Genomic DNA, 10512 nt, shown 5'->3' with positions numbered 1-10512 from the left:
AGTTAGTTGAATAGCTCTTTAGCTACTTGAATAGCTCTCTAGCTAGTTGAATAGCTCTCTAGCTAGTTGAATAGCTCTCTAGCTAGTTGAATATCTCTCTAGCTAGTTGAATATCTCTCTAGCTAGTTGAATAGCTCTCTAGCTAGTTGAATAGCTCTCTAGCTAGTTGAATAGCTCTTTAGCTAGTTGAATAGCTCTCTAGCTAGTTGAATATCTCTCTAGCTAGTTGAATAGCTCTCTAGCTAGTTGAATAGCTCTCTAGCTAGTTGAATATCTCTCTAGCTAGTTGAATATCTCTCTAGCTAGTTGAATAGCTCTCTAGCTAGTTGAATAGCTCTCTAGCTAGTTGAATAGCTCTCTAGCTAGTTGAATAGCTCTCTAGCTAGTTGAATATCTCTCTAGCTAGTTGAATAGCTCTCTAGCTAGTTGAATAGCTCTCTAGCTAGTTGAATATCTCTCTAGCTAGTTGAATAGCTCTCTAGCTAGTTGAATATCTAGCTCTCAAGAATAGTGTTTATAGTTGACAAGTGTTGTTCTCCCACCTCAAACACTGTGAGGAAATGTGCCCAACCATTTGTATTCTGGCCGGGATTCGAGGCCGGAATTATCGATTGTGCGTCAAGAACGAAGCCGACTGTGCTACGGGGAGTGTAATAGCAGTGTATGGTACACCGGCCGAGCCATTAGTGGGATTAACACTAATCGATGTGTGCTGACACCTCTACCCTCGCCTACACCCGCTCAAGCGGCGGCCACACCCACCTGCACAAGGGCTACCCTTCACCCAGCTGGTACACAACCACTTGCGAAACCTCTACATCTTTTCTCCAACCATGGCGGCTTGTGTGTTTATATTTATTAAACCGTTTATGAGTTTTGAAAGTTAACACCCCAAGAGTATTATTATTATTATACAAATTAACTCATAAACTTGGCGACTCATAAGGTGTTCAATAAATGTAAACGATGCAGCTCAGCCTCGTTAACAGAGGCTAAATGCTCGTTAATCCAGCTGCCAAACCCACTGGTTATGAATGAAAAACTGTTTACACAGGCATCCCGTCCTCACACTAGGCTGGTTAAAGCAGCGGCCGTCCTCCCCAGACGCATTCATCAAGTTTAACATAATGTGTATGACAAACTGGTTTGTTCTCATGTATAAATTAATATTATTATACATAAAAATTCTTTGTATAGTTAGGCGTAGGTTAGGTTAGGCGTAGGTTAGGTTAGGCGTAGGTTAGGTTAGGCGTAGGTTAGGTTAGGCGTAGGTTAGGTTAGGTGTTTAGGTTCTGTTGGCGATTATTTATATTTGTAGTACGTGGGTGAAGCATTTATAGCGTTGTGGTTCGAACACAAGTCGTCAGTGAAGCACTTGTTCCGGATATGTTCGAACGTCATCAGTTGTAAGTCGTGTGTAAACCGCTTTTCATTTATAAACAGCTGGGGTTGGCGGGTGCATGGAATCACTTTTGGATCTTTGTTTGGAGGACGGGCTGTTTATAGAATTGTGGTTCGAACAGAGGACGTCAGTGAAGCACTTGTTCAGGAAGTGTTCGGACGTCATCAGTTATGAGTCGTGTGTAAACCGTTTTTCATTCATAAACAGCTGGGGGGTTTGGCGGGTGCATGGAGTGAACTTTGACCTTTGTTTATGAGGAAGTCTGCCTCCACGGAGACGTTCCTCTTAACATGAAAGTAGTGACGTCAAGCCATTGTCTTTTAGGCTCCTTAATCTTGTCTTCTTTGTCTACTTAACACAAAGTCTTAACAACCCTTCCCACTTAGCTAACAACCTATTGATAATAGCACTGGGAATAGTTGTAATCTTATTAACCAGGGGCCAGATTCACGAAAGCTCTTACGCAAGCACTTACGAACCTGTACATCTTTTCTCAATCTTTGGCGGCTTTGTTTACAATTATTAAACAGTTAATGAGCTCCGAAGCACCAGGAGGCTGTTTATAACAATAACAACAGTTGATTGGGAGGTTCTCATGCTTGTTAACTGGTTAATAAATGTAACCAAAGCTGTCAGACATTGAGGAAAGATGTACAGGTTAGTAAGTGCTTGCGTAACTGCTTCGTGAATCTGGCCCCTGAGGCTTCTGAATACATTTGTATAATTGCTATATTGTAATTTAAAAATAATCTCTATGCTTTATTTTTGCTAAATATGGGATTTTCTGAAACAACAATTGGCAATTTAGAAGACAAAAATCCTTGTGTATTGTCTGGTATTAATAGAAGTGATTTAGGGGTCGTGACTATAGAAGTGATTTAGGGGTCGTGACTATAGAAGTGATTTAGGGGTCGTGACTATAGAAGTGATTTAGGGGTCGTGACTATAGAAGTGATTTAGGGGTCGTGACTATAGAAGTGATTTAGGGGTCGTGACTATAGAAGTGATTTAGGGGTCGTGACTATAGAGGTGATTTAGGGGCCGTGACTATAGAAGTGATTTAGGGGTCGTGACTATAGAGGTGATTTAGGGGTCGTGACTATAGAGGTCGTGACTATAGAAGTGATTTATGGGTCGTGACTATAGAGGTGATTTAGGGGTCGTGACTATAGAGGTCGTGACTATAGAAGTGATTTAAGGGGTCGTGACTATAGAGGTCGTGACTATAGAAGTGATTTATGGGTCGTGACTATAGAGGTGATTTAGGGGTCGTGACTATAGAGGTCGTGACTATAGAAGTGATTTAGGGGTCGTGACTATAGAGGTCCTGACTAAAGAAGTGATTTATGGGTCGTGACTATAGAGGTGATTTAGGGGTCGTGACTATAGAGGTCGTGACTATAGAAGTGATTTAGGGGTCGTGACTATAGAGGTGATTTAGGGGTCGTGACTATAGAGGTGATTTAGGGGTCGTGACTATAGAGGTGATTTAGGGGTCGTGACTATAGAGGTGATTTAGGGGTCGTGACTATAGAAGTGATTTAGGGGTCGTGACTATGAAGCTGATTTAGGGGTCGTGACTATAGAGGTGATTTAGGGGTCGTGACTATAGAGGTGTTTTAGGGGTCGTGACTATAGAGGTGATTTAGGGGTCGTGACTATAGAGGTGATTTAGGGGTCGTAACTATAGAGGTGATTTAGTAGTCGTGACTATAGAGGTCGTCACTATAGAGGCGCCGTATATGCTCCGACGCACCCTTGAAGAGGGAATTATGAACGTGGCCTGACGGCTGAGTGAACAGCGCTGGGAATTCGTAGACCTAAGGGGTCCGAGTTCGATCCCCAGTGGAGGCGGAAACAAATGGGCAGAGTTTCTTTCACCCTGAAGCGCCTGCTCACCTAGCAGTACACAGGTACCTGGGAGTTAGATAGCTGCTACGGGCAGCCGCCCACCAGGGCCTGAGGCCACACCACGAGCCCACCACATCCTGAGGCCACACCAGGAGCCCTCCACACCCTGAGGCCACACCAGGAGCCCACCACACCCTGAGGCCACACCAGGAGCCCACCAGGGCCTGAGGCCACACCACGAGCCCACCACACCCTGAGGCCACACCAGGAGCCCACCACACCCTGAGGCCACACCAGGAGCCCGCCACACCCTGAGGCCACACCAGGAGCCCACCACACCCTGAGGGCACACCAGGAGCCCACCACACCCTGAGGCCACACCAGGAGCCCACCAGGGCCTGAGGCCACACCACGAGCCCACCACACCCTGAGGCCACACCAGGAGCCCACCACACCCTGAGGCCACACCAGGAGCCCACCAGAGTCTGAGGCCACACCACGAGCCCACCACACCCTGAGGCCACACCAGGAGCCCACCACACCCTGAGGCCACACCAGGAGCCCGCCACACCCTGAGGCCACACCAGGAGCCCACCACACCCTGAGGGCACACCAGGAGCCCACCACACCCTGAGGCCACACCAGGAATCCACCACACCCTGAGGCCACATCAGGAGCCCACCACACCCTGAGGCCACACCAGAAGCCCACCACACCCTGAGGCCACACCAGAAGCCCACCACACCCTGAGGCCACACCAGGAGCCCACCACACCCTGAGGCCACACCAGGAATCCACCACACCCTGAGGGCACACCAGGAGCCCACCACACCCTGAGGCCACACCAGGAGCCCACCACACCCTGAGGCCACACCAGGAGCCCACCACACCCTGAGGCCACACCAGAAGCCCACCACACCCTGAGGGCACACCAGGAGCCCACCACACCCTGAGGCCACACCAGAAGCCCACCACACCCTGAGGGCACACCAGGAGCCCACTACACCCTGAGGCCACACCAGGAGCCCACCACAACCTGAGGGCACACCAGGAGCCCACACCAGGAGCCCACCACACCCTGAGGGCACACCAGGAACCCGCCACACCCTGAGGCCACACCAGGAATCCACCACACCCTGAGGGCACACCAGGAGCCCACCACACCCTGAGGCCACACCAGGAGCCCACCACACCCTGAAGGCACACCAGGAGCCCACTACACCCTGAGGCCACACCAGGAGCCCACCACACCCTGAGGGCACACCAGGAGCCCGCCACACCCTAAGGCCACACCAGGAGCCCACCACACCCTGAGGGCACACCAGGAGCCCTCCACACCCTGAGGGCACACCACGAGTCCACCACAACCTGAGGCCACACCAGGAGCCCTCCACACCCTGAGGCCACACCAGGAGCCCACCACACCCCTGAGGCCACACCAGGAGCCCACCACACCCTGAGGCCACACCAGGAGCCCGCCACACCCTGAGGCCACACCAGGAGCCCACCACACCCTGAGGGCACACCACGAGTCCACCACAACCTGAGGCCACACCAGGAGCCCTCCACACCCTGAGGGCACACCACGAGTCCACCACACCCCTGAGGCCACACCAGGAGCCCACCACACCCTGAGGCCACACCAGGAGCCCGCCACACCCTGAGGCCACACCAGGAGCCCACCACACCCTGAGGGCACACCAGGAGCCCACCACACCCTGAGGCCACACCAGGAGCCCTCCACACCCTGAGGGCACACCAGGAGCCCACCACACCCTGAGGGCACACTAGGAGCCCGCCACACCCTGAGGCCACACCAGGAGCCCGCCACACCCTGAGGCCACACCAGGAGCCCGCCACACCCTGAGGGCACACCAGGAGCCCACCACACCCTGAGGCCACACCAGGAGCCCTCCACACCCTGAGGGCACACTAGGAGCCCACCACGCCCTGAGGGCACACCAGGAGCCCGCCACACCCTGAGGCCACACCAGGAGCCCGCCACACCCAGAGGCCACACCAGGAGCCCGCCACACCCTGAGGGCACACCAGGAGCCCACCACACCCTGAGGGCACACCAGGAGCCCACCACACCCTGAGGGCACACCAGGAGCCCACCACACCCTGAGGGCACACCAGGAACCCGCCACACCCTGAGGCCACACCAGGAGCCCACCACACCCTGAGGGCACACCAGGAGGCCGCCACACCCTGAGGCCACACCAGGAGCCCACCACACCCTGAGGGCACACCAGGAGCCCACCACACCCTGAGGGCACACCAGGAACCCGCCACACCCTGAGGCCACACCAGGAGCCCACCACACCCTGAGGCCACACCAGGAGCCCGCCACACCCTGAGGCCACACCAGGAGCCCACCACACCCTGAGGGCACACCAGGAGCCCACACCAGGAGCCCACCACACCCTGAGGGCACACCAGGAACCCGCCACACCCTGAGGCCACACCAGGAGCCCACCACACCCTGAGGGCACACCAGGAGCCCGCCACACCCTGAGGGCACACCAGGAGCCCTTCACACCCTGAGGGCACACCAGGAGCCCGCCACACCCTGAGGCCACACCAGGAGCCCACCACACCCTGAGGGCACACCAGGAGCCCACCACACCCTGAGGCCACACCAGGAGCCCACCACACCCTGAGGCCACACCAGGAGCCCACTACACCCTGAGGGCACACCAGGAGCCCACCACACCCTGAGGCCACACCAGGAGCCCACCACACCCCTGAGGCCACACCAGGAGCCCACCACACCCTGAGGCCACACCAGGAGCCCACCACACCCTGAGGCCACACCAGGAGCCCACTACACCCTGAGGGCACACCAGGAGCCCACCACACCCTGAGGCCACACCAGGAGCCCACCACACCCCTGAGGCCACACCAGGAGCCCACCACACCCTGAGGCCACACCAGGAGCCCACCACACCCTGAGGGCACACCAGGAGCCCACCAACACCCTGCACCTTTGGGTCAAGCCGGCGCTGGTCACCGCCTGAAGAACCAGCCAAAAAACTTTGAAAATCCATAAGCTTCCCTGTGACCCGCAACCCATCTTCCTGTTTAGTTCGTGTAACGATGTGCACCATAGTACAAACAATGATATACTAAACAATTAGATATTAAAATTAGGTACTATTCACTTTATAGATTCCGAAATAATTCAGTTTAAAACAAATTTAACTATTCCTAGGTCTAATATAGTATACAAATAGTATACATAATACAGCATATTAGGCCTCAAATAGGGTGTAATTAGGTCTACTATGGTTAGGTTAGTTTAGGTTGTCTTTGCAACATAAATATAAATCTTTTCCTGTTTGTCTAAAATCAGTAGTATAAATTTCTACTTTTATCGTATATCTATCGTTACTGTAAGTACTATCAGAACAGGAAGATGAGCCGCCCCGGGCGTCGTCACATTACGGACCGTTGAATAGGAAAGCCGGACGGGCTGTATCGACACCCAATGATTATAATCATCACTATATGAAACGGTGTCCCCCAGGCGGAGTACGTGTCAGCGGACGTCCGCTCGTCGTCAAGGTTGGAGGAGGAGTCCCACCAAACTTGTGTGTGACAGGCAACGCGTGCATCTGAACTGGTGGTGTTCGGAAACCTGACGTTGGCTTCGACTCGATGTCGTACGTCTGGAACAGGCAGTTTTGCTCTTTCAACTCCTGGGATGAAATACTACAAATATAGATTTGTTTCCATGTATCACACACAGTTCAAGATTCGTTCCTCGATGTTTGGCTGAATGTTATGTGGATTATTAACTAAATCAGGAATACGAACTAGGTGTTCGTGGCATGTTTGTTTACATTAGAAGACTCAAGATAGCAGCTCACGGGTCTCCTGGTTCATCCTTGACGACGAACGGACAACTGGACGCCACTTCTGACTGTGAGCCGCCGGATCACGTTCTGTTTCGTGATTTTGGATTATGATACTGCCATTTCGCATCTCTATTCAAGGGAACGGTTTGTTGCCACTCCTGGCGCACATATCGCCTGGGGTCACGGTATAGTTGATATATTTTGAGTTTTTTCAGGCTGGTTCTCCCGGCGGAGTGACGGGGTCCGGTGCCGGCTTGGTGGGCTCCTGGTGTGCCCTCAGACGTGGTGGGCTCCTGGTGTGCCCCCAGACGTGGTGGGCTCCTGGTGTGCCCCCAGACGTGGTGGGCTCCTGGTGTGCCCCCAGACGTGGTGGGCTCCTGGTGTGCCCCCAGACGTGGTGGGCGGCTGGCTTCTGCTCTGCTAGGAGGCACTGGATGACTTTTGCGCTTTAGTTGGGGCCGAGTTTTTGGTTTTGCTCCCCAGTGTCCTCTATGTGGGGCGGGGCCGGTGCTTGCCGCCCTGAGGGACTCCTGGGGCTCCCCAATCATCTACCCGTCTGTGTGTTTATATGCCGCGAGGCATGTTAGTTTCCGCTGATAAACGACATTCGAGTCGCCATTAGGCTTCCCGATTAGCCCTTGACGGGTACGCCGGGGCGCATCCGATCCCACGATCGTCGTCGCCCTTAAATCAACAACAACAACAACATAGCAGCTCACGGCAACCCAGCATAACATGGTTTAAAAGTAGGATTCTCTTAGTTAATTTCTCTGCAAGTGCTAAGGGGGCAACAGGTGCATGAGAGAGAGAGAGAGAGAGAGAGAGAGAGAGAGAGAGAGAGAGAGAGAGAGAGAGAGAGAGAGAGAGAGAGAGAGAGAGAGAGAGAGAGAGAGAGAGAGAGAGAGATGTGTATTCATTCTTCAGAACATTGTACTTACCTAATTGTGCTTGCGGGGGTTGAGCTCTGGCTCTTTGGTCCCGCCTCTCAACTGTCAATCAACAGGTGTACAGGTTCCTGAGCCTACTGGGCTCTATCATATCTACACTTGAAGCTGTGTATGGAGTCAGCCTCCACCACATCACTTCTTAATGCATTCCATTTGTCTACCACTCTGACACTGAAAAAATTCTTTCTAATATCTCTGTGGCTCATTTGGGCACTCAATTTCCACCTGTGTCCCCTAGTGCGTGTGCCCTTTGTGTTAAAAAGTCTGACTTTGTGTGTCCAAGTGTCTAAAAAGTGTCCAAGTGTGTGTGTGTGTGTGTGTGTGTGTGTGTGTGTGTGTGTGTGTGTGTGTGTGTGTGTGTGTGTGTGTGTGTGTGTGTGTGTGTACTTCCACTGTTACTAATACAGATAACGAGTCAATCTTATCGTTACTTTCTCGAGATACTCCCTAGCCAAAGCAAACAACTGAGGAAAATCACACACACACACCTGATAGGAGCCTGGGGCCTGAGAGCTGAGTGGACAGCGCTCTGGGCTCGTAATCCTAGGGTCCGGGTTCGATCCCCGGTGATGGCAGAAACAAAATGGGCAGATTTTTTTCACCCAGTTGCTCTTGTTACCTAGCAGCAAATAGGTACCTGGGAGGTAGACAGCTGTTACAGGCTGCTTCCTGGGAGTGTGTGTGTGTGTGGAAAATATATAGTAGTTAGTAACAGTTGATTGATTGACAGCTGAGAGGCGAGCCGAAAGAGCAGAGCTCAAACCCCGCAAACACAACTAGGTGAATACTCACACACACACACACACACACACACACACACACACACACACACACACACACACACACACACACACACACACACACACACACACACACACACACACACACACACACACACACACACACACACACACACACATACATACACACACACACACACACACACACACACACACACACACACACACACACACACACACACACACACACACACACACACACACACACACACACACACACACACACACACACACACACACACACACACACACACACACACACACACACACACATTTCTGCTACGGGCTGCTTCCTGGAGATGTGTGTGTGAGTGCGTGTGTTAGAGAGAAATATATGTATTAGATATAATAGAGGAAAAATAGATTGATTAGAAAGGCGGAGTCCAAGAGCAAATAACTCGATACTGCAGATGCAAATAGTAAAAACACATAGTAAATACACATAGTAAATACATTCACACACTTAAGCAGTTGGACTAGACAATGTATCACCGTGGATACTAAAAGAGGCAGCGCAGGCCCTCAGCGTGCCTCTGGCAAGGATCTTTAATAAGTCACTTATGAAGGGAGAGTTGCCCACTTGCTGGAAGAAGGCACATGTACCAATTTTCAAGAAAGGAGGTAGGGAGGAGGTACTTATCTACAGACCAGTTTTACCGAGAAGTATCCCCTGTAAAGTACTTGAAAGAATAATCAGGTTAAGACTGGTTACACACCTGGAGAACATTAGGTATGTAAGCAAACACCAACATAGGTTCAGAGATGGGAAATTATGGCTAACAAACCTTCTGGAATTCGATGATAAAGTAACAAGAATAAGGTAGGACAGGAATGGAAGGGCAGACTGCATGTTTTTGGACTGCCAAAAAGCCTTTGATACAGTACCGCAGATGAGACTGCTATTCAAAATTGAGAGGAAGGCGGGAGGAACCGGAAAAGCCCTAGCATGGGGTAAAGAACTACCTAACAGGCAGGAGCGAGAGAGTAACGGTTAGGGCCGAGAAGTCGGACTGGCGAACAGTAACGAGTGGAGCACCTCGAAGATCAGTGCTGGGACCAGTTCTATTTCTAATATATGTAAACGACACGTCTACAGGAGTAGAGTCCTATATGTCGATATTCACGGATGATGCAAAATTATTGAGAAGAGTTGTGACAGATGAGGATTGTAGGATTCTCCAAGAGGACTTGAACAGGTTGCAGAGATGGTGAAAGAAATGGCTACTGGAGTTCAGCACCAGCAAATGTAAAGTTATGGAAATGGAATTAGATGACAGGAGACCAAAGGGACAGTACACAATGAAGGGAAACTACCTACCTGTGATGATTCGAGAAAGAGACCTGGTAGTGGACGTAACACCTAATTTAACTCCTGAGGCGCATGCAAATAGGATAACGACAGCAGCGTACTCTGCACTGGCAAAAGTTAGAACATCATTCAGAAACCTAAGTAAGGAGGTATTCACAGTGCTTTACACTGCTTACATGAGACTAGCCTTAGAATATTCCCCCTTCCTACACTTCCCATGCCCTCCCATCCCAGACGCTCCCTGTTCCCCCTATTCCAAGACATCACAGAAAACTGAGGCTTGACAGAAGAGTCAGTTTCCGAGTAATGTACTCAAGCATTGATGGGATTACAAACAAGGAAA

Source organism: Procambarus clarkii, chromosome 13 (genome assembly GCF_040958095.1).
Source record: "Procambarus clarkii isolate CNS0578487 chromosome 13, FALCON_Pclarkii_2.0, whole genome shotgun sequence".
Lineage (NCBI taxonomy): Eukaryota > Metazoa > Arthropoda > Malacostraca > Decapoda > Cambaridae > Procambarus > Procambarus clarkii.
Note: the sequence above shows the minus strand (reverse complement) of the source record.